Consider the following 22,186-nt stretch of genomic DNA (forward strand, 5'->3'; position numbering starts at 1 on the left):
TAGGGTTGTAATGTGCACCGATATCTATAAAAACAAACTGGTGTATTGATAGGAAATGGCTAGCTGTATTATGTCCAGTATGATACTGATTTCGAAACTAAAGCCTTGTGTCATATTATAACAAAATAAAATCTTATTCCACAGCACATTTATGGATGTTTTTCATGTGGTCAGTATCTATCAAAAGTGGTCCAAGGAAGGAACAGTGGTGAACTGGAGAAAGGGTCATGGGCGGCCAAAGCTCATTGATGTACATGGGTAGTGAAGGCTGGCCATGTGATCCGATCCAACAGACGAGCTACTGTTGCTCAGATTGCTGAAGAAGTTAATGCTGGTTCTGATAGAAAGGTGTCAGAATACACAGTACAGGACGGGTCAGGGCTGTTTTGGCAGCAAAAGGGGGACCAACACATTATTAGGCAGGTGGTCATAATGTTATGCCTGATCAGTATATTTTGACCATATTATCACTTATAGACTGTAATCGCCACAAATATCACCAGAAAAATAATCCAGAAATATATGTCTATAAAACATTTCTGTAAGAAGATGTTCAGCCTGATGCTCAATCTACCTTTTAACAGCGAGAAACTTTTTATGTTTCTGGGAAATGAAGACCGTATTTTTTCCCTTTTCACATAAAAGGCTCTAAAAATTTTATCTAAGCATTGTTTTTTAAATCATATTTATATAGCAGACATGATGTTCAGGTCACCTTGAGCTGAGTCCAATAAAAGTACTCAGATGATTAATATTTAAAAATTGGCACCTACACCATTTCCTGTTTACACTCGTACACACACACACACACACACACACCCCTCATCAGGGGGATTTAATTGCCTCATTATTGTTTTTATTGTAGATAATAGACAGCACATGATCGATAATATAAAAATATCTAATCCAATAATATCAAATAATTTAAGCTATACATTTTTTATTTTTATTTTTTAGACATTAGTAATTGATGTTATGTGATGTTTCATAATTATTCTGATTATCTATGTAAAGACATTCCTATTTTTACTCGATTGTGGTAGCAGATGATATCAGTGTATAATCCTGAAAGCCCAAGCCTTTAAGGCCTTCTTCCCTGCAGGTTTACAATGTGTGACAGTTTGTAAAGTGGCCTGAAAGCCAGGGCAGTTAAGGAGGCTGGGCTTTTGTAAATGCAGGTTAACGACACAGGTCTCAGGGCTGGACCGGCACAAAAGAGAATCAGGCCACCACTGAGCTACTTTTGTCAGAGCTGTATAAAGAAAAGCTCCTCCTTTCAAGCTAAAAAGATAAAGAAAAATCCTTTGGGTGTTTCATTTACTGAATTTGTGCTCAGCTGGGAGTCTGTTTAACTTCATTAAGTTGCTCACACCTGTGTATTTAGTGCTGACGCCAGCTCCCAATGGACCGGTGTTATATGCTAAGCTAAAAATATTGTAGATCAGGCACAATTTTGTGCTGTTGGCCATGGTGGATGGTGGCACATGGACAACACACATATGATGACACAAAGCTGTAGAGAAAGTCTATATACAGTTGTTGTTATTCTTTCATCTGCTCCCTGTTTGGGGTCGTCATAGAGGATCATTTGGTCCACATATTTTAATTTGGCACAGGTTTTACACCAGTGTACCCTCCCATTTCCCCCAGGCTTGGGACCAGCACTGGCAGTAAACGCTTCAGTGGCTAGGTTAGCTTCCTGCCCAGGAATCGAACCCAGGCCATGGCAATGAGAGCACAGGATCCTGCCACTGGACCACCAGGAGGCTCAGAATGTCTATATACAGTGAAGATCGAAATTCGAGAACGATTTATAAACACTTGATTTTTTTTTCTGAAATATTGTTCATCTTTATCGTTGAAAATTTTAATCTAATTTTGTCCTACTAGCATGTTTTACAAAATAATGAAGGCACTTCAACAAAAACCTTTATGTTTTTGGAAAAGACAGTGATCAAAATTAGAGAACAGTTTACAGGGTAGCACGAAAAAAGATCTTTGAGCGTTGCGGCTGTAAGAAATTGGCAGAAAGTTTTTGCTTCGAATGACTTGAGCACATCACTAGTTTCTCACAATGCTCTGGTGCGATGTTGTTCTGCTCTTCTTCTAGCCTCTTCCACAGTTCAGTATCTGTTGTGGGTTTCTTTCATGACACTTTCGGCAAGAATTAGACCAAAGTTTCTCATCACTTTAGTGATGCAAGCAAGTTTAATATATTTAGGTTCAATGGGAAACATTATGTCCGGCGTCAACCCAAACTGTGTAAAAAAGTCAATTATAAGAGGTGGAGGAGAAAGTGGTATGGTTTGGGGGATGTTTTCTGCAGCAGGATTTGGGCTTCTTAAACAGCTTCTTATGTACGGGGGATGTGGTAGCTTAGTCGTTTATGCGTTGGGCTTTTGTGAGTTTGACTCCCAAGTCCATGAAGCTGGGCCCTTGAGCAAGGCTGTTAACCTTCAATTGTTCAGTTGTGTAAAAATGTAAGTCGTCTGCCAAATGTAAATGTACATGGCAGGATGAATACATATTTCAGTAAAAACAAGTGTCTATAAATTGTTTTCTAATTTTGATCCTCACTGTAGATGTTCTTAGAAGTAAGCCATTAGTCAAAAACTGTAATTACTCGCAAAAGGGTCGGGTTTGAATCCAGGGAAGAGCGATGCGGTAACTAGGACGAGGCCTGATAACATTTTAGAAAAAAAGATCCGGAGAACTCGTGTAAACAAACTAATATATTACTGAAAAGATGTGATTCAAGCCTTAAGCCTAAAGCCTGTGAAGAAAAATAACAGTGAAATGTGGGAAATGGAGCAATGCAGATATGGAAGAAGAGGGGGGAAAAAACATTGATGAATAGTTCAGTTTCGGTCACGATGCTGAAAACACGATGAAAGTCGAGTGAAGAATCATAACATAACGTAACATAAATTTAAAATATAATTTCTACCCAAAAGCATTGTGTATGAGAGAGATCTCCTTTACAGTTTGCAGTCTGAGATGTCATAGAAAAATAATCAATCCAAGGCTATGCAATAACAACACATCCTGATGTATCTTATTTCTCTTTTATACCTCAGCAGTCTACCAAACTATTACACGTTTTTTTTATTTATTAATGAACAGCTTTTCATTCCATTTTTCTTTCAACCATTTCTACATTTATTGCTGTGGAATTTTTTGCAAAGCAAGTTTCTGTTATAGATGCTATAGCAGCTATAAAACGCTATTCCCTCACCAGGCTCTATTTTTTCTTGAAATTAATAAATCAGTACAACGAAAAAGATCAGATTGCTGGTTTACCGCAAACGAGATTGAAAACGTCACTATATCAAGGAGCTTTTTAATGTATATTCAGCTTTGAATTATGTGGGGCATCTGAAATACAATTCGAAAAATTAAATTATAATTAAAAAAAAAACAAACAGAAGAAAGGTGTTTATCCAAATGGCAAGAGTTGAAATTATAAGTTGAAATATTTATAATACCATAACCGTCCATGCCCGAGAGCCAATAGTGCAAAAGTGGCCATTCAATCACAGTGTCTCTGTCAATCACAGTGACACTAGTCAATCATGAGCATCTATGAACTTCAGGATGTGGATGAGGGCAGATTACCCTTTCCTCTGAAAGGGTGGGCGGGAATGTAGGACACCAAATTGAGGGGAAATTTTGTGTGTGTGTGTGTGTGTGGGAAGGCTAATCGAAAATAAATAAATAAATAACAAGTGAATTATATTCATATCTACTTCGTCCATTTGGCTCATCTTGGGGGGAAAAGCCAGAAAGCCAGCTATCAGAGACAGACAGGTCATGACTTATAATATTATTGTGTTAGATCCCCTTTATTTATTTATTTATAAATCCCAGATAGAACCATATACTGAGGCCACAACTTGTCAATGTCATGGCTTTGAAATCATAGCCAAATGTAATCATACAGCCACATATCCCTGCATTGCATTACTTATAAAGTAAAATAAAATTAAATTAATGAAATTGCTGTATACATTACAGGGCAGTTGCATCACACCTAATGACTCTCTCTCTCTCTCTCTCTCTCTCTCTCTCTCTACACACACATACACACACACATACATTCACAGGTATTTTTATTTTTTGCACAGGAAACTATGCCCATAAGCATTCGCACCACAGCAGAAAACAAACCTGCCATTTCAAGAGGTGAGTTTGGCGACAGGAGAAAAACAAACAAGCTGGGTTTCCCCAAACGCTCATGGGATGCACTCGACTCCCACTCCACCTTCTTCACATATTGACATGACATTGTGACAGCTAAAGACGAGCCCTGTGCCTCCCAACACTGTTAGAGAGAATTAGTCATGCGAAAGCAGGAGACACCCAAACTGAGCTGAACACATGTGACCAGGACAGGATCTGCGGGATGGATTAGACCATCCATCACTACTCAGGAGCCCAGCAAGCGAAAAACAAGAAAGGGATGTTAGGGATTACATGCTGCTCAATCACACACAAGGAGAACCTGACGCAGAAGTCTGGACATCCAGTTTATAATCTTATAGACGCTTGAAGTTAGATACATTTTTCCTGAGCACATGGTAATTCTATTTAGTCACAGAGAGCTTAGGATTTTAAGCAGGATTTCTTTTAAAGATCTGTGCAGTCAACCATCATTCACAAACGCTCACGCATTCATTTATTGAGTGAATAAATTTAACTCTTCTACACAGAAATACTAGGAAACACTGGATGTTCATTTCCATTGCAGAGAGGAAAAAGACTTATATCCTTCAATCAAACCATTTTCTATACTGGTTGTTCTACACAGAGGTGCAGGGATCCTGGAGTCTATCCCAGGGGTCTCAGGGCATGAGGTGGAGGACACCATAGATGGGGTGGCAACGCATCACAGGGCACAATTCCCCCCTACACACACACACACACACACTACTGACAATTTAGAGATGCCAGTAAACCTTCAGGAAAGCAATAAAACACAGGGAGAATGTGTAACACATGCAGGTGGGAATCATATCAAAATATTAAAATATACATTAACAATGTGTTATTTTATAAGAAATAAAATGGATCATAATTAACAGATTCAAATCATTTAAATAAGATTCATTTTTGTCAGTATGACCAATGATCCATATATATATATATATATATATATATATATATATATATATATATATATATATATATATATATATATATATATATATATAATTTTATTATTATTTATATATAAAAAATATTATTTTATATTATATTAATAATATATATATATATATATATATATATATATATATATATATATTTTTTTTTTTTTTTGCAAAATGAGTGTATTGAAAAAAATACAAATAAATAAATATTAAGATAAAAAATAAAAATATATTTAGATTTGTTTTTATTTATTTAGAATTATTAATTAATTAATTTATATTTCTATATGTTTTAATTCTTATATACTCTTATGTTACTTAGATTGCACTGTCAGCAACTGCAACTTTTTTTCCCCTGAGGGGATCAATGAAGTATTCTGATTCTGATTTACCACCAATTCCAAAAGACTTTTTATTTATACAGGAAAAGGAAATTTGACCGTCACAGCCAGTTTTTCATGACCTGTTGAGGCAGGTGTTGAGACAGAAAAAACGTTGAGGATTTAATGAAGCTCAACCCCATTTTTAATCTAATGGCTGTGTAAAGCCAGTGAAATTGACACATTACATAATCTCACCTGAACACTGTCGATTTGGAGTAAGAACAATGATTATAAAGAGCCAGGATGCTTTTTCACAGCCTGCTTTCACTGAACACGCTTTCAACACACAGAGAACTGTTTGATTTCTCCATCTGCACACTGTAATGTTCACACTGGTGTCTGGTTTTTCTCAATGCTTCCTCCTCGTGTCATCGCAGGGAGTTTTTCCTGGCCACTGTTGCCTCTGGCCTGTGCATCAGGGATCGAAATCTACCTCCAGATATCCGTAAAGCTGCGTAGTGACTATTGTTAAAAGTGCTGTACAAATAAAAGTTAATTGAGTACATATTTAACATTCATTACTCTGAATGTTTCACTGCAGTCAACATTCATACAGCTCTGTGGGCGGAGCTTCTGGGAGTGAGACTACAGAGATCTCATCTATGGAGATTTTACCACACATTCTACTTTTTTTTTTTATTTTATTTTTATAAATCTCCCTATACTTAAAGGTTGTTCTGGAATAAAGCATGGACAATGTGAATGTGAATCAGCTCATTCATAACAAACAGTCACATGTCTGGCTAAACGTAATCTGGTTCCAAATTTAGCGGTCTGCCCTCCATGCTAGTCCTTCTTCGACTCTGTTTCTGGTCAAATGTCAGGAAACACAATCTCTGTCCTTAAGCACTTTCATCGTTCCGCCACAGCAACAGACACTTAGCAACACGACCAAAACAACATCACATGCCACCGAGTCGCAGACAGCCATGCGTCTTCCTGTCAACACCTTCTGCAGTCGCTCGGACCTCACCTCTGTCCCTGAAGGGTGTGCGCTGCTAAAAAGCTGTCCTAATCAAAGCACAGCCCCCCCCCAAAAAAAAAAAAGCTGTCAGAGCATTTCTATGCTTTGTTCGAGCAAGCAGGTGTTTGTTTCTCTGAGCGTGTCGGCTCAAAGCGAGCCATGGAGAAAACATTTTCTTCACATTACAGGTAGAGTGATTATATGCTTCCTGGGCCTCTTCTCCAGCTCGCAGGCATGACACACAGATTAACAGCATTAGAGAAGCCATATAACGCTTGTTATGCTAAGTCCTCCTGCTCAAATGAAGTGGTCTTAAGTCATCACGGGATAAATCCTCTCCACCAGTTCCTAATCAAATAGTATTTTAGTACAGGGGTTGTGATGAAGGAAGAAATGATGAGAAAATTTCGAATAAAGCTCATGATCTGGATTCATATTTTCTTGATTTGAGTTGTTGACATCTGCTCTCCATTTCAACACAGAATGTTTAGTTTTATTTATTTGAAGCTTATTTCGGGACAACATGGTGTGTGTGTGTGTGTCATGGGTCATGATGGATCTCCAGAAGTCTGGAATACACCCAGTCTGTCACAGGACACCATTACACACACTCACATTCACACCTCGGGGCAATTTACAGTAACCAAGTCCACTACTGACATGTATTTGAGAAGCTGGAGGAAACTGGAGAACAAGGCAGAGGCGTTCATCCTACTGATCCTCCATGCCTTTCATTTTTTCCGCCTATTTTTTTTCCAGCTGGGTCATGCCAATTCCCACCCACTAGCTTGACATGACAGCTACCAAATGAGGAGGGAAGGTCAAACACGGGCTCCTTCCATGACACATTACTCCAACCTTCAAGCTGCTCATGATGCCTCACGGCGTGGTGGAACACACTCAGAGGAAATCAGCCCTCTTCTGCATACATGATCTCACAAACTAGTGATTGGTTCTGTTGTTTTGAGTGACAGGAAAGAGAGTACGTATTCTATCCCATCCCGACAGTTCTTGGCTCATCAGGACTCCACATCTCAATACAGACAACAGAGCAGCTTACAGTATTTTCAAACAAGATCCTGTACTTCCTGTGCCGGTGTTTGCCTTTGTTCTTTGACATTGCGTCCGACTCATTTACCCAGCGTGTTCTGCTTCAATACATCACCTGGACTCGAATAACACCAGCGCAGGTGAAAAGTGCTTAGTCCAGAGAAGAGCTAGAGAATCGCTGAGAAGGCCAGCTTTCAGCAACACTCAGCTCTCCCACACAGAGGCTCACCTTTCTTTTCCTCGCCCGTATCAGCAGCTGCAGCCTTCTGTCTGATTGCGCTTGCTGATATTACCAATCTGGATTTTTTTTATTTTTTTTTTATTTTATTTTACATGCAAGGCCACGAACGCAGAAATGAAAGCACAGCAGACAGACGGCGCTCTCATCTGACCCGAAACAGATGGAGCGGCTGGCGAACACTTGCGCCGCATATTCGCAGAGCTGTGTTAACACAAAGCACCATCATCTTGATACACGCTAAACTGCAATATGTTCATATGTTTGGAGAGTTACAGCGCTAATATACGCTTTTATTTGTCAAAGAAAAAAGATGTTGACCGCGAAAATAAACACGCAAATAAACATAGATAATCCTTTACAGACGGGGAACACGTGCGGACCGGCTATAAACGGGATGCCGAGTTGATTCATGTCCAGCGTTACTCGCGTTTTCGATGTTCCAGCACAGCGGCTGCTGTCTATAGATCAGCTGCTTATGATTCCACCGAGCTCTTCTATATCCCACAGGACCATAAAACGCCCTGACATTTTGTGTAATGTATGCATCACCATTCAAGGCCACGGCAGTGATAATGGGAGTCCACTGGCCTCAGTTGTCTTCCCCCCGGCCTGACATATGCAAGGGTCATCTCAGCCCATGCCGTAAATCCCGATTTCACTTAAACAGCAAGAAGGAGACGCAGTAAGGGCAGATCTTATTAAGACTCTTGTAAGCGACCAGCTGGCTAGTAAAGTCTGTGCTACCGAGGTTAGCGGGGCTCATCTACACAGCATAATTGATAGCCTGCACTGGAACGACCATCTCTCTTCGGTCCATTTATGAGACGTCCTAAATTACCGGGGTCGTTTGTACACCGCTGCAATGTCACCCAGGTCATGATTGCTGTGGAGAAGCTGCAGTAGAAGCAGTTAAAAGCTGCACATTATTGTCGATGCCAAGTCTGTGATCCATTGACTTTTCCACAACAGCAGCAGGAAACCCAGCGTACAACATCTGTGCAATGAAGAGCTCAAGGACGGCCGACCTCTGGCACACGGGGTCAATCTATTTTTCACTCAATAACACTGAAGGACCAGGATGTAATATAAGTGCTTTTTTTCCCCCGGTTAGATGATCGCTAAAAAGGATTGCTTTTGATGCCCAAAGACAGGAGCTGATTGAAGTTTATTTGATCTTGTACTGAATACAAGCTTCTGATGCACCAGACTGATGTCTGATATCAAATGATAGTTTCTTTGATAATTTCCGCAAACAACGGAAAACATTTGTGCGCGCCAATTATTTCTGACATTTCAGACAGAAGACCCTGAAATTCATGTCACATGGAAGTGTAAGCATTATTATAAGTGTATTAGAGTGCAATGAACACACACAACACACTGAGTAATCTCAGTGAAACCCAAAATTTAAAGCGATTTGTTCTACGCTTTCTGCATAATGAACGGTTTGGCTTTGGCTTTCCAGCAGTGAAAAACTTGATCTAGAATGAATTTTTTGGGTACACAATTGTACTTTTGGACCAGGCACAACAGTATGACCACCTGCCTAATATTGTGTTGGTTCCCCTTTTGCTGCCAAAACAGCCCTGACCCATCATGCACTGTGTATTCTGACACCTTTCTATCAGAAACAGCATTAACTTTTTCAGCAGTTTGAGCAAGAGTAGCTCTTCTGATGGATCGGATCACACAGGCCAGCCTTCACTCCCCACGTCCATCAATGAGCCTTGGACGCCCATGACCCTGTCACCGGTTCACCACTGTTCCTTCCTTGGACCACTTTTGATAGATACTGACCACTGCAGACCGGGAACACCCCACAAGAGCTGCAGTTTTGGAGATGCTTTGATCCAGTGGTCTACCCATCACAATTTGGCCCTTGGTCAAACTCCCTCAAATCCTTACACTTGTCCATTTTTCCTGCTTCTAACACATCAACTTTGAGGACAAAATGTTCACTTGCTGCCCCACTAACAGGAGCCATGATGAGGAGATCATCAGTGTTATTCACTTCACCTCTCTGTGCTCATAATGTTATGGCTGATCGGTGTAGTATACAGTTATAGAATGGAGAAGATTTATAAATCACACTCTCTGGTGTCATCCAGATGACGATGGCTTCCCTTTTGAATCAAGGTTTCTCCCTCATATCGTCTCAGGGAGTTTTTTCTCGTCACCATCACCTCTGGCTTGCCCATTAGGGATAAATTGAAAATATACTCTATTTACTATTGACATATTTCTGTAAAGCTGCTTTGTTAAATGTGTTATACAGATAAAATTAAATAGAATTAAACTGAGTGATATTTGATAAGGGAGAAAGATGTGAAGCACAGGCGTGTTTTTAGAACTGTTGTAGAACTTTTTATTTATATCTATCACTAAAGCCTAGCCTGAAAATATTTTCTCTTTCTTAGTAAACCAAAAAAACAGTTTTTTAAAATCATGAATGTTATCCTTTTTTTTTTTTTTTTTTAAATTTAATTTCAATACAAATTATATGCCATTTTTGTCAGCCTTTACCAGAGATTTCAAAGCTTGGGATGTTACAAAGAAATCATTAGATTGGACCTGCTTGCCTGTGGGAAGTTTATTTCAGTCTATAGTTTGTTTTGTCCATGTTTTGGAAATGGCAAAGGAAGTCAGATGGGTTTAAAACCATTTTGAAAGTCCCATGCTTTAACAAGAGGAGTCAGGATTCATGTGTGTAAAATGAGTGTGTGGTTTTTCAAACTAATCCAACAATCGTAGTCAAAGCCCGTGTCGAATCGCAGTCAAATCACAGGCAGACAGGCAGACGGCATCAAACGAGGAAAATCCACATGGATCAAAACCAGGAAATCCTCGTCTCTGAATCACGCTTAGAATTGCATGATAGAAGCAACGGGACAAATACACAGGGGGAATAAATAGAAAAGGTAATCAAGGGATGAACGTAAAACACATGGACGCAATCAGGAAAATGCACCGATCCTCTGAGAGGACGAGGAGGAGACAAGACTGGAGTCAAAACAAAGGCGCATATCAGTGTAGAATTGTAAAAGTAAAATAAAAAAGAAACAAATGTGGGTGGGAAACGTGTTGTGAAGCGGAAGATACGTGATCTGTGGACGCTCTGGATTTCAGTAGCATGATTTTACTCAGTACTTTGTCTAGTCTCATTTAAGACACGTCATTTATGCCTGGAACTAAAGGCAAAATGGTGAAAGAAATTACGATCTTTAGATTTTTTTCCAAATTAGTTAGATACGGACAAGGTCCAATGCTTATTACTCAATGCCTACTGAATAAGTACCATGTCTGAAAAAACCTTCATTTTTAGTACTACTCTGTCTTTCTTTTTACTTTCCTTTTTGCGTTTTACTTTCCATCCTGTGGTGCTTGCACTTCCTGTACTGCTACTACATCTAACATTCAATTAGCTCTTCTTATTTCTACTAATTCTGTGTTTAAAACTTACTCAGAAGGACCGGCCATGTTTTCATTTCACTACTCTGAAGTTGTGTATTGTATATAACTGTGAACATGACAAAAAAAAAAAAAATCTTGGATCTGTGCCGAGTCGACGATCTGAACTCTTCTGTCATGTTCAAACCATTCCATTGCGCATCAATGAGCCTTGAGCACCCATGACCCTGTCGCCGGTTCACCGGATGTCCTTTTCTGGGAATTAGGAACATCCCACAAGACTGTTCTGCTGTTCTGGAGATGCTCTGACTAGCCATCAGTCGCCTAGCCGACAATTTTAGTCCTTGTCAAAGACGCTCCAGTTGCTACATTTGCTCATTATCAAAATTTTAATAGATCAATTTTATTTATTTCATCAGGGAGTGGTTTTAATGTTATAGCTGATCAGTATATACTGTACACACACACACACACACAAAGTATAAATCACTGACGAATATCACACTAGTTTCTGATTACAGTGTGTAAAGCCCGAAGATCCATGAGCATTTTCGATGAGCATGATGACAACGTCCCTCAGCGATCCAGCACAAACATTACCGATGTGTTCACTGTGCCCTTGAGGTGGATCACAACAAGCGTAAATTCAAATGAACCTGCAGCGTCTCCGTACCTTCGCTCTCGATTTTCACAGCATTTAATATCTGAAGGGTGGCTTCTGAACTACACTGTAAACATCTTATCAAGAGAATACATTTCTCATTTCACACAAGATTATGATAAAACAAACAGAAGCTGTTTATTTCCATTTCATTTTTTGTCCTTCTAATTTCAAGCTTTATATCGACTAATTCAATTGGCAAACTCGAAATGAGAATATCTCATAAACTCATTGATATTTAACATTGTTTTATAAACGACTAGAAACGCTGGAACTTGCATTATTTGGAAAAAATAAGGCTTAAAAACTTTGTATTAGTCATGAGCACATCATTGAATTCAATTCAATTTATTCGTATAGCGTTTTTAACAATGGACATGGTCTCAAAGCAGCTTTGCAGATAATGAAAAATTAATTCACTTAAAATGTTTTCAAGTCAATTCAAGTGAGTTTTGATTAATGGATATTGTTCAGGAAGCAGCTTTACATTTCTGTGTCTGGTTTCTCTCATGGTTTCTTCCTCATGTCGTCTCAGGGAGTTTTTCCTCACCGCCGTCACCTCTGGCTCGCTCATTATGGTAAAAATATAACATTTATAACTTATATGCTTAATGTATATATTTCTGTACCCTTATTTCTGTGATTATAAATCATTTTCCTTCTTTAACTGTTTACTCTATGGTCAAAAACGTGCAACTCTATAACCAGGAACTTCATTCTAGTTCAATTTAAGCACTTCACAAAGCAGCTTTACAGGAATATAAAAATTCAGAATTAAAATTGAATTTATCTCTAATGAGCAAGTCTCAGGTGATTGAGTTGAGGAAAAATGCCCTGAGACGCTATAAGGAAGTGGACTGTGCAATTATAATAATTCTATAAGTATTTCCTTTCTATAACTGAATCAAGTCAAGTGCAAACATACATAAGTCTTGTTGAGGTTATCACCTGCTCACTGATGGAGATATTTTCACCTTCATTTAATATCTTTCCAACATACTGAGTCCAATCAACCTTGCAATCAGAATAAATGTCTAGAAACAGGAATAAAAATGAAAATAATCAGCTTTATCATAACCGCATAATGAGAAATCTAAAATACGTCTATTTCCGATACGATAAGTCGACTTGAAATGGGAAACAAATGGTTAGAATTAATAGTAACGAGTTTTTAATTGCTTTTATCACCATTATGTAATGAGAACTATCAGATACATTGACCTGAAATATCTATATAAAAGTGAAATAAAAGTCTAGAAATAATCTTATAACTGGTTTCATAATCAGATGCGTTCACACATTTTTGTGCTGTCTTCACTGGGTAGTTTATTACAAGCTTATAATTATATTCAGAGAAAGAAGGCTTGGTCTTTAATGGTGCTATTTCCTTTCCTTTTTTCCCCCCTCTCTGTACTGTTACTGAATGAGTACAGCAAAAAAATAAATAAAAAATAACAGGAAGCAGTTCAAATGTGCTGCAGGTTTAGTTACAACTGCGTATGAAGAAAAACACTCACGTTCTATAAGCAGTAAATATCCAAGCACAAAGCCATTTAGGGATGCGGTTTAAAGGAAATGCTGTTCGAAAAGATCACACACCCGCTTGCCAGAATCTTTTAACCGAGACTTATGTGCTTTGCGTAAATCCACTGATCAGACAGATCGTGCGAGGTTTAAATCTCCAGCTGCTGCTAAGCACGGCCTGGCTTTGCCCTCTTGCAGGTAAATTATGTCACGCTATATTTTCCATAGCATTGCCACTGAAACTGTCACTGCCCTTAAATTATACACTGTTTAATGCATTCTTGTCACATGTAATATTTTCAGCCCGGCATTAGCACCTTCGCTGGCTGCTTTCTCCCCCCCATCGTGCTATTTGCTAATTAATCAGAGGGTCTTTTTAGTTTGGAAGTGAGATGAAGGAATGGTGCTATAAATCGGTTCGCATTGGAACATTCGTCAGAACGTTCTCTTATTAGAAACAGGAAATTAGCAGGGGGGGAAAAAAAAAAGAGTAAAGGGAAGCTATTTACAATTTGAACGCTAACATTTGTACAGAAATTAATGACGGGCTTATGAAAACCACTCCCTAGGGTGGAAGGTGAGGAATAATTACACAAGGGTCGACACGAAATGGGTGGGGAACAGGCCGTATATCTATGCGAGTGGAGGAAGCGAGTTTCAATCAGCCCACGTTTCATCATGGAGAGTAAAACCAGCCGTGAATATTTCTTCCCTTGTGTAGTCGGGTTCTTTTCGAAACCTGCACATCTTGATGAGGTTCACAATTGTGGGCTGCTGCAGTTCTGTAAAACGTCAATCTCCATGACACGTTATAATTACAGAGCAATTGCCCTTAAAGATACATGTTACAAAAAAAAAAAAAAAAAAAAAAAGATCAGTCAAATAAACACTACATTCTCCTGAGAAGGGGGAAAAAAAATCAAATCCTCGCTTGGCGTGTATTTACAACACACCCAGAGATCTACAAAGTGCCTTTCAATGAGGTAAATATTTCATGAGGCCCTAAAATATGTGGCTTTTGGCTTTTCATTTGACTCTGTGTAGCTGGCTAATGTGAATTAGTTCAAGTACTGCTGAGGGACAGATCGCAGGCATCTGATCATCTGCATCCTGTCAGAAACGTTACCCAATATGCGCTGGTTGAGAAAAACTGGATGCCTTTTTCCGCACGCACACACAGAACATGACCACCAACATGAATATGCACTCAGCACATGGTTTATAGTGCGTTTTACCACAGGGCAGCTGGATTGAATACTGCAATCTGATTGGTCGGAAAGTGTTGATTCGTTTTCTTTAACAGCAGCGTGGAGAGCATTTGCAGCTCACGGTTTGTATTAATGCGCTCGTTTTAACATGTTAGTGTCTTTATCGTAAGAATACGGCTTCATGAAATGCTTCACATAATGTCAAAAACAAATAATACATTTGTTGTAGCTTAACAATGAAACAGTTGCAAAAAGTTTTTTTTTTTTGTTAGAGTCTCTTCGTAAAAAAGTCTTCCATCATGGGAAAGGTTTAGGATCAAGAAGTTCTGTTCTTTTTATTTATTTATTTTTTTTTTTCTTGCTGACTTCAGATAGAGGGAAAAAAAAAATCCTAACGGAGAAGCCGATGATAGAAGGAGCGTTTACAGCGCATATTTGTCTCACGGATGGAAATATGAGGATTATTCTAATGAAAAGAAATCATGGGATGCTTTAATAAATTAAAAATTGCAATCGAAGAGAAAGAAAAAACAGTTTGGAATGTGAAAAAAAAAGTGCTGTTAAAGTGATATTAAATTAAATTTAACAGTTAACTTGCCATTAAAGTTACAAAATATAGAATGAATAAATAAATAAATAAATAAATAAATAAATAAATAAATATGATGTGATGCTATTGATATCACTTTACTAATATTTTTTAATTTATTTAAGCATGAAATTATTTTTTATTATATTTACATATCCGAGGGCCATGCCACTCGCCCATCGTTTGATTATTTTCCTCTAAAAGCACTCCTGTTTCCTGCTTTACTCCTTCACTACCCTACAATGTCAAGCTTTTAAACTTTTAAACACATGAAATTACAAGCTTAATGGAGTCGCTCTCGGATCTACGAGGAGGAAACTCTCTTCGCACCACTTTGAAGCAGCAGAGAAGGGGTGTGCGAGTATGCGAGTCAAGGCGAGAACACAGCTTAAGTGCTGTTCCATGTCAGACGAGCTTTTGATGTGTTCATTGAAGCTTAATCTGCAGTGTCGTTTTATGAGTGCAGAGAGAGAGCTTAATCCTCCAACTAGCACATGTGTACACGATTCGCCGTCTCTGATGTGTTATTACAGTTTATGACGCAACTGTGAAAATCTGTACCAGGGATTCATCCATCTGATACAAATCATGCGTTAATTACCAAACTCATGACCTCTGGGAGGTATTATACAGCGAGTCCATGAAGCGAGAGAAGGAATTAGAAACTACTGAGGATCCAGTGTTGTTGCTGAAGTGTTGGTGTGCCCCCAAACTCGGTGTTTCATCCTTTTATAGCACAGCGTGTATTCTTGAACGAAAACATCATGCTAGGGGGCATGTCTGACCTCGGAGCTCATTTAGGATAGATCTTAGACGGAGAATCCTTGCTCTCGTCCCTCAGCAGGTGTGAAATACATCTTAAGGAAGACATATCATTAATCTTCAAAGGGTACACCTGTCAGCCTAAATTCAAATAAATAAATAAATAAATAAATAAATAAATAAATAAATAAATAAATAAATAAATAAATAATGCCATTTGTGTGACTAAAAATATGCTCCGGACTCGGCGGGACATTTTCATGCAATCAAGGTCCAATTATTATTGGCACCTGCTGAGCTCAAACGCAGCATTAATAAATTGGTAATGGAGCTCAACATTTTTCATTTCTCACCGCAGCCTCCTCGTTATTTAGCAAATTATATTTGATTTGCGTCTTATTATATTAAGTAGCCAATCTGGCTTCCATGCTGGCGTCCACCTGACTCCTGTACTTTTGTCGTTGCATGAATAACACTTGGTAAAGTTTTTGGTGGCAAAATCTACTCAAAGTAATGCATTTAGTTTGGATCTTGAACTAAAATCCTGAGCAAACTGTAACGAAGTAACACAATTGATTTCGGAGAAGGAAAATAAATATAAGTGACAAATATCAAATGGTCTCTGTGTAAAGCATAACGCATGCAGGTATTATGAAACAATGCTTTCCGAAAAGCTTTGGTTGGATGAAATGACATGGTAATTCCGTCATGCTGATTCTCCGTCCTGAATATCATACCGAACTCATGACTGGAGTCGAATTGTGTCCAGAAATCTCTCCCTCTCCCTCAAAATTTCAAGCTTTTCCCTGCTTTTAGCATCCCAAAAGCTTTTTTTTTCCCCTCCTTCTTATTCGGGTCATTGATGGAACCCATGCAAATGGATAAAGTATGCACAACTATTAAGCCATGTTAATGAGCTGAGGGTGTCTCTCTTAAAGGATTCTGCTGGCAGTATTTTTTTTTGGAGACAAAAGCATCAGTAAGCTGCGGAGAATGAGGCTTATGCAACATGCTTAGAGAAGACAATCTTATCACACTGCCGCCGTCAGGATTACGGGACAGATTGAGCCCACCTCGAGAGCTGTTAATAAAGCCAGACTCTCTCAATTAGGATCTGTTTTCTTAAACAAGCAGGTGTGTGAAGTGGCAGCAGGTCAGCATCGAGGAACGAGTTCAGCTTCTGCTTTTTCCGAAAACATCAAGTGACCCTAGACTGAGCAGAGCAGCAAACTGAAATACTGTCAAAAGAAATTAACGCCATCTGTGGTTTTTCCGTTTGTGCCTCAGAAACGTTTTAACAGCATTGTTCACTGCTGAGATACATGACTTTCTTTTTTGCGCTTCATTTAAATCTAATGTACATCAGGCTGCCACTTTCCTTTCTCTTTCCCCTCGGGCGACAAAAATCATTAAATCAAGAACCTTATTACAAAAGTACGCAATGTTTGTGTTGCTCATCAACAACACAATATTATTCATGCTGTAGGGAGCAGGAATATCTGTGGAGGCAGAATCGATTAAAAGACACATGGACCGGCCTGGATGGAGCTCCAAACTTCGCTCGTGCACTAAAATGAACTCGAGGCGGTGTTTTCCAGTGCCAAGCGGAAAATGCAAATGCAATTAAGAGAGCTGTTGCTTTCCATCCGGTACTTAACATCTTCTCTCCCCTCTCAAAAACCTTCACGTCCTTGTGCTAATAATCGGCGTGCTTGCAGCCGAATGCGGAATCACGAATATTGTGGCCACTCCATCAGGCAGAGTGGAACAAAAATAAGGGGCATCTTATGGCACTAACGTGATTTGAGCTAACGCACATGGTACGGAGCTAGAAACTAGACTAAAGAGGCTTTCAGAGCAGGACAGGTCATCCACTGTGACTGTACACTTTATTTATTCACTTACCTTGCTGGGTTTATGGAAATATAAAAGGCCACATTGATTAGTGCTTTAAGATTCAGCAGTTAATAGATTAAAAGCCCATGCGAGAGCCAGAGAGTAGATTTGCTATTTTCTGGGGGCATTTCGCTCCTCTTTTGTGCCCTAACTACAGTATTTTGGTGAACATTGACCAACACATCCTCACCCATTGATTTCTGAAATGATGAAAGTGCTAGAAGATAAGCTGTAATTAAAGGAACGGAAATGTACAACAGTAAAAGGTGATGATTCCTACCAAGAAGCCTGTTGCACACTTTTTGCACAGCAGTCACAGCTCGAGTGTGACTGCTGGTTGACTTTTCAAAGATGTTCATATGATCGCGCTTACAAGCCTGCACTGCTCTCGCTGTGTGTGCTGCTTTTGTGCCTGCCAGACACGGCTCCCCTGGACCAGTCAGTCACTTTAAAGAGGAGTACAAAGTAGTCGTTCTCATTTAGAGTGACTGCAGGCGAAGAGGGACGGATGTCATAATGTAGCGGCGGAATCCCTTCACTGTCAAGAGGTATGGAAATACGCCACCGACATGCATGCCCAGGTTTAGTCACATGCTCAGGCTAAATGGGTTCATTGTCATGCAGGCCGTGGAGTGATGTGACTAGGCTAACAGACAGGGCTTTGTGGAGGCGTTTAAAAGGGCAGAATAATAGATTTCATGCAGCTCCGGGATTAATTAGCTTGAAGCAGGAGGCAAATCTGATCCCCTTCAGGAGTTGAGTTAAGGGTTTGCATATTCATACCAGCGTTTGATCAACCAGTAGGTGACTGGTGGCTGCTATGGAAGGTGGAGTTGTACACAGATGTGTTGTCATGCTCCAACAGAATGACTATAACTCATAATTGATGTATATAAGGTCAGAAGTGAAACGATGAGATCGAAAGGTGAGAAGTGGCAGATTCCTACAGCACCGGCTTCTAATTTGTAGAATTTGTGTATGTTAGAAAGGGGAGCATCTGTACCCCCCACCGCCTGCGAACGCCCTCCGTTCCGACATCTGTTTAAGGATGTTTATCCTAGGGGTAAGTATGTTAAAGGAAATATTATGCTAGTGTTATTTTACTTTTCTTCTGTTTAAACCGTAAACACTGCTCTGAGGTGGGACGAGATTACAGAGGAGAGGGGTACGGCTGTGAGGCATGGGGCCTGTGCTTGGACCCCATGAAAGCAAAACAGTCACAACAATACTGTTCTAGCCTAAAGCATGACTCCTCAGAACTCACAAGACTAAGTCTGGTCAGCTTCTCACAAGTTTTTAATCCTCGTTAAAGAAACCATCCTCTGTCCTCTGCCACCAAACTTTACTTTTCTATTTACATTCTGTTGCACTCATGGCATGCCATTTTCTCTCACACATGGTAAGACTACGCTGCCCAAATGACAAAAGAGACCTGGGACTAAGCATCAGCTCTGTTAAAGATTTAGAGCGAGGGATTTCTGAATAGAAAGGTTGCTCTAGGAAGGGGAAGGGGAAAAGCCTCATAGGTGTCCTGTGCCCTTTCAAACATTCCTCTCATTCCCCTCAACAAGGCATGAAACAGGGAGTCATTAAAGCACTGTCAACTTAGTCGGGTTAATGCCCCCTACCCCCCAAAGAGGCTTATGCCGGGGGGAGCAGTGTATTTAAAACCTGAATAAAAAAGGAAAAGAAAAGAGGGGAGGTGGATATAAGCAGAACATCACATACAAGGATGTCTCCCGCTTTTACTGCAAGACCTTAGACTACTTAAGGAATAGAGGTAAGAACAGACTAGATGGACAGACAGATTAGAAAGACAGATTAAAGATCAAGGGGTGAGAAAGAACGGACACATAGTAAGTAGAAACATCAGAATCAACTTGATCTATCCAAAAACCGAAGAGGTCGAGCCAGCTAAAGAACAGAGCCAGCAGCAGAAGGCGGACGAGGTGCGGCAGACGAAGAAGGGATTTCCGCTCAAACTAATCAATCAGAGCTTGATAATGGCTCCCATGCAGGAGTGTTGACACAGGGTCAGCTCTTCCCCTGACCTGCGCCTTCAGGGCAGCGGCAGCAGAAAAGCCAGAGATAACAGAAGCCATCGCTAATTGTCTGCCCAGTGTCAAAGCTTTTCAATGCCCCTGCCACTTTCACTCGAATTCCCGAATCCCCCCTCTTTCTATTCATTCTTTCTTTTTTTTGTGCTCGGTCGCTCCCTTCTTAGTCCTCCACTTTTGTTAGCTACATTTCTTCAGAAAAAGCATGGATCGCGTTTCTCAGATGGCATCCCTTCGTATCGCTTCCTCACATGCTCTGCTATTACAAGCAGTCCGGAGCGCTGACAGGCGGCTAGAAACGATCCATCAGGGGAGCTTTTGAAAAGCTTGACAAGTGCACACTGCCTGCACCGTCCTTCCCGTCCGAAATCACACCAACCAATCAACCTATGTCTCCGCGTGCACATTTCTCCTCAGGCACCCCAAGAATGAAAGACAAGAGGGGGAAAAAAGTGCATTACAAGGTACTCACTTAGATGCTTTCTCCTGCTCCTCTCTGTCCCTCACTTCCACACTGTCCTCCTGTCCTCTTGAAACACTAGATATGTATCTGTATACGCAGACCAGTTCACGTCTCTGTGAAGCTCCAGCGCACAAAGTTGTTCTGCTGTAGGCACGGCGTGTGCTGCGCGCGTCTGCCTGTAGCTCTGTATGTGTATGTCTGTGTGCGTGTTAGTGTGGGTGTGTGTGTGTGTGTCTTAACTGGCGGCTCACACTGCTCTGTCTGAAGGGGAGCTAAAGCACTTTTAAACTCGCTCAGCCTCCCCATGTGACCAGCTCCCAGCAGCCAGGCACGAATACATTAAAGCTCCTTCCTCCAGCCACAGTGCACCCCCTAGCCACTGTTTCAGGAAGTGTATGCTGTGTGTAAACCACACACACACACACACACACACACACATGCACCCACACACATGCATAGATTCCCACACATGCTGAAAACACAGTGGCCAGATTGTGGAAGTTTCCTGGGAAATGCCCCATTATCATCTGCTTGTAAACAGGTGGCTTCCTGTCTTTTCATTTATGAGGAATATATAGTCAGTGATAAACAAACAGATCACATGATTTGTAAACAAAACAAAAATGAGGTACTTTACATGTGGCAGAAATCTCCATCACGCCTTACACACCCTTCCAAATCCTTCCCTTTTTCTGTCCATCCAAACTGTGCTCATGTCACTCCTCAAACAGTTACCCTTTCCTCCCTTTGTGTTCCTCTCCTTCTTTTCTTCAGCCACGTCTTTGAGCAGAGGAAGAGACTAAGCCGCATCTAGGAGATGCTCTGACTCCCGACTCAGCCTGCTGCCTCTTGCGCTATGCAAATGGAGGGGTTGAAACCAAGCCAAGGATCTAGTCCGGATCAACACACACGGTGTGCATTTACAAATCAATACACCGAGCTCAGCATGGCTGCGAATTAAAGATTGGCAACTTAGTAGCCAGTCAGAGACAGGACGTGTCCCGGTCTTCAGTTCAATAAGACTGAGCACATTAATATCTATACTATGTGCCATATCTTCTGTGCAGTAAAACATTTAATAATTTGGTGTTTCATTAAAGGTTTAAAGGACCTGTTTGTTATTTTTAGAGCCCTCTGCTGTCTGCAAGGCAAATTGCAATTGCAATAAACACGCTAATTAGCTTTACCCTCAGCTGACCCCAACTCTTTTATTGATCTTGCATACTGTATGTCTCGTGAGTTAGCTTTTATCCAAGAATCTCTCTGATTCTTCGGGTGAGCTAGGTTCCAGGTTGAAAACATTGAAGCTTTATATGAAGAAGCTTGCAAGATCCATGACAAAATAATGTTCCATTAGGGGGATCATTTAGGGGGCTTTCAGACAAGCAGTTTAATCCAAAAGGAAAGAATCAGTAATGTGAAAGCTGTCCTGTGAACCAGGAAGTGCACCATGGTATCAAACCTGAGACTACCTGTAGAAGATAAAGTGAGTTTGGTTGAACTGCAACTGTGCTGCAATTCCCATGAATGTGAATGCAAATAAAGTAACCTGTGCATGTGTTTTAGCCAATGATGTCATCAATACATTATTAGTTTCCACAACACACATGTACCATGAGTGGCAGGGGAATGTTGGGGACACAGAAGAGGTCAGAAGCCTTACTGCACATAATTGCACCAAAACCAAATAACATGGTGAGTCACATTGCATTGCATTCTCCATGCATCTTTGTGAGGTATGATGAACACAAATCCACCGGAATTCACTAGAACCAAGTGAGTCTGAAACCAGACCAATGCTGTGGAAAAAACAGGAACAATCTCATTCAGATT

At 40.2% G+C, this 22,186-nt stretch overlaps 1 protein-coding gene across 2 annotated transcripts in view; it reads right to left on the minus strand.

Moving 5' to 3' along the window:
• The window catches only part of cntfr (ciliary neurotrophic factor receptor), a 167,758-nt gene extending 147,137 nt beyond the window's left edge, over nucleotides 1–20,621 (minus strand). The window contains exon 1 of one of the 2 annotated variants that reach the window (XM_058412770.1): nucleotides 20,363–20,620. The gene's annotated coding sequence lies outside the window, so the exon portion shown is untranslated. Of the gene's footprint in view, nucleotides 1–20,362 lie in introns of both variants that reach the window. The other variant, XM_058412772.1, reaches the window with a different exon arrangement.
• Nucleotides 20,622–22,186: the final 1,565 nt, after the last annotated feature.

This window comes from Hemibagrus wyckioides, linkage group LG16 (assembly GCF_019097595.1).
Source record: "Hemibagrus wyckioides isolate EC202008001 linkage group LG16, SWU_Hwy_1.0, whole genome shotgun sequence".
Lineage (NCBI taxonomy): Eukaryota > Metazoa > Chordata > Actinopteri > Siluriformes > Bagridae > Hemibagrus > Hemibagrus wyckioides.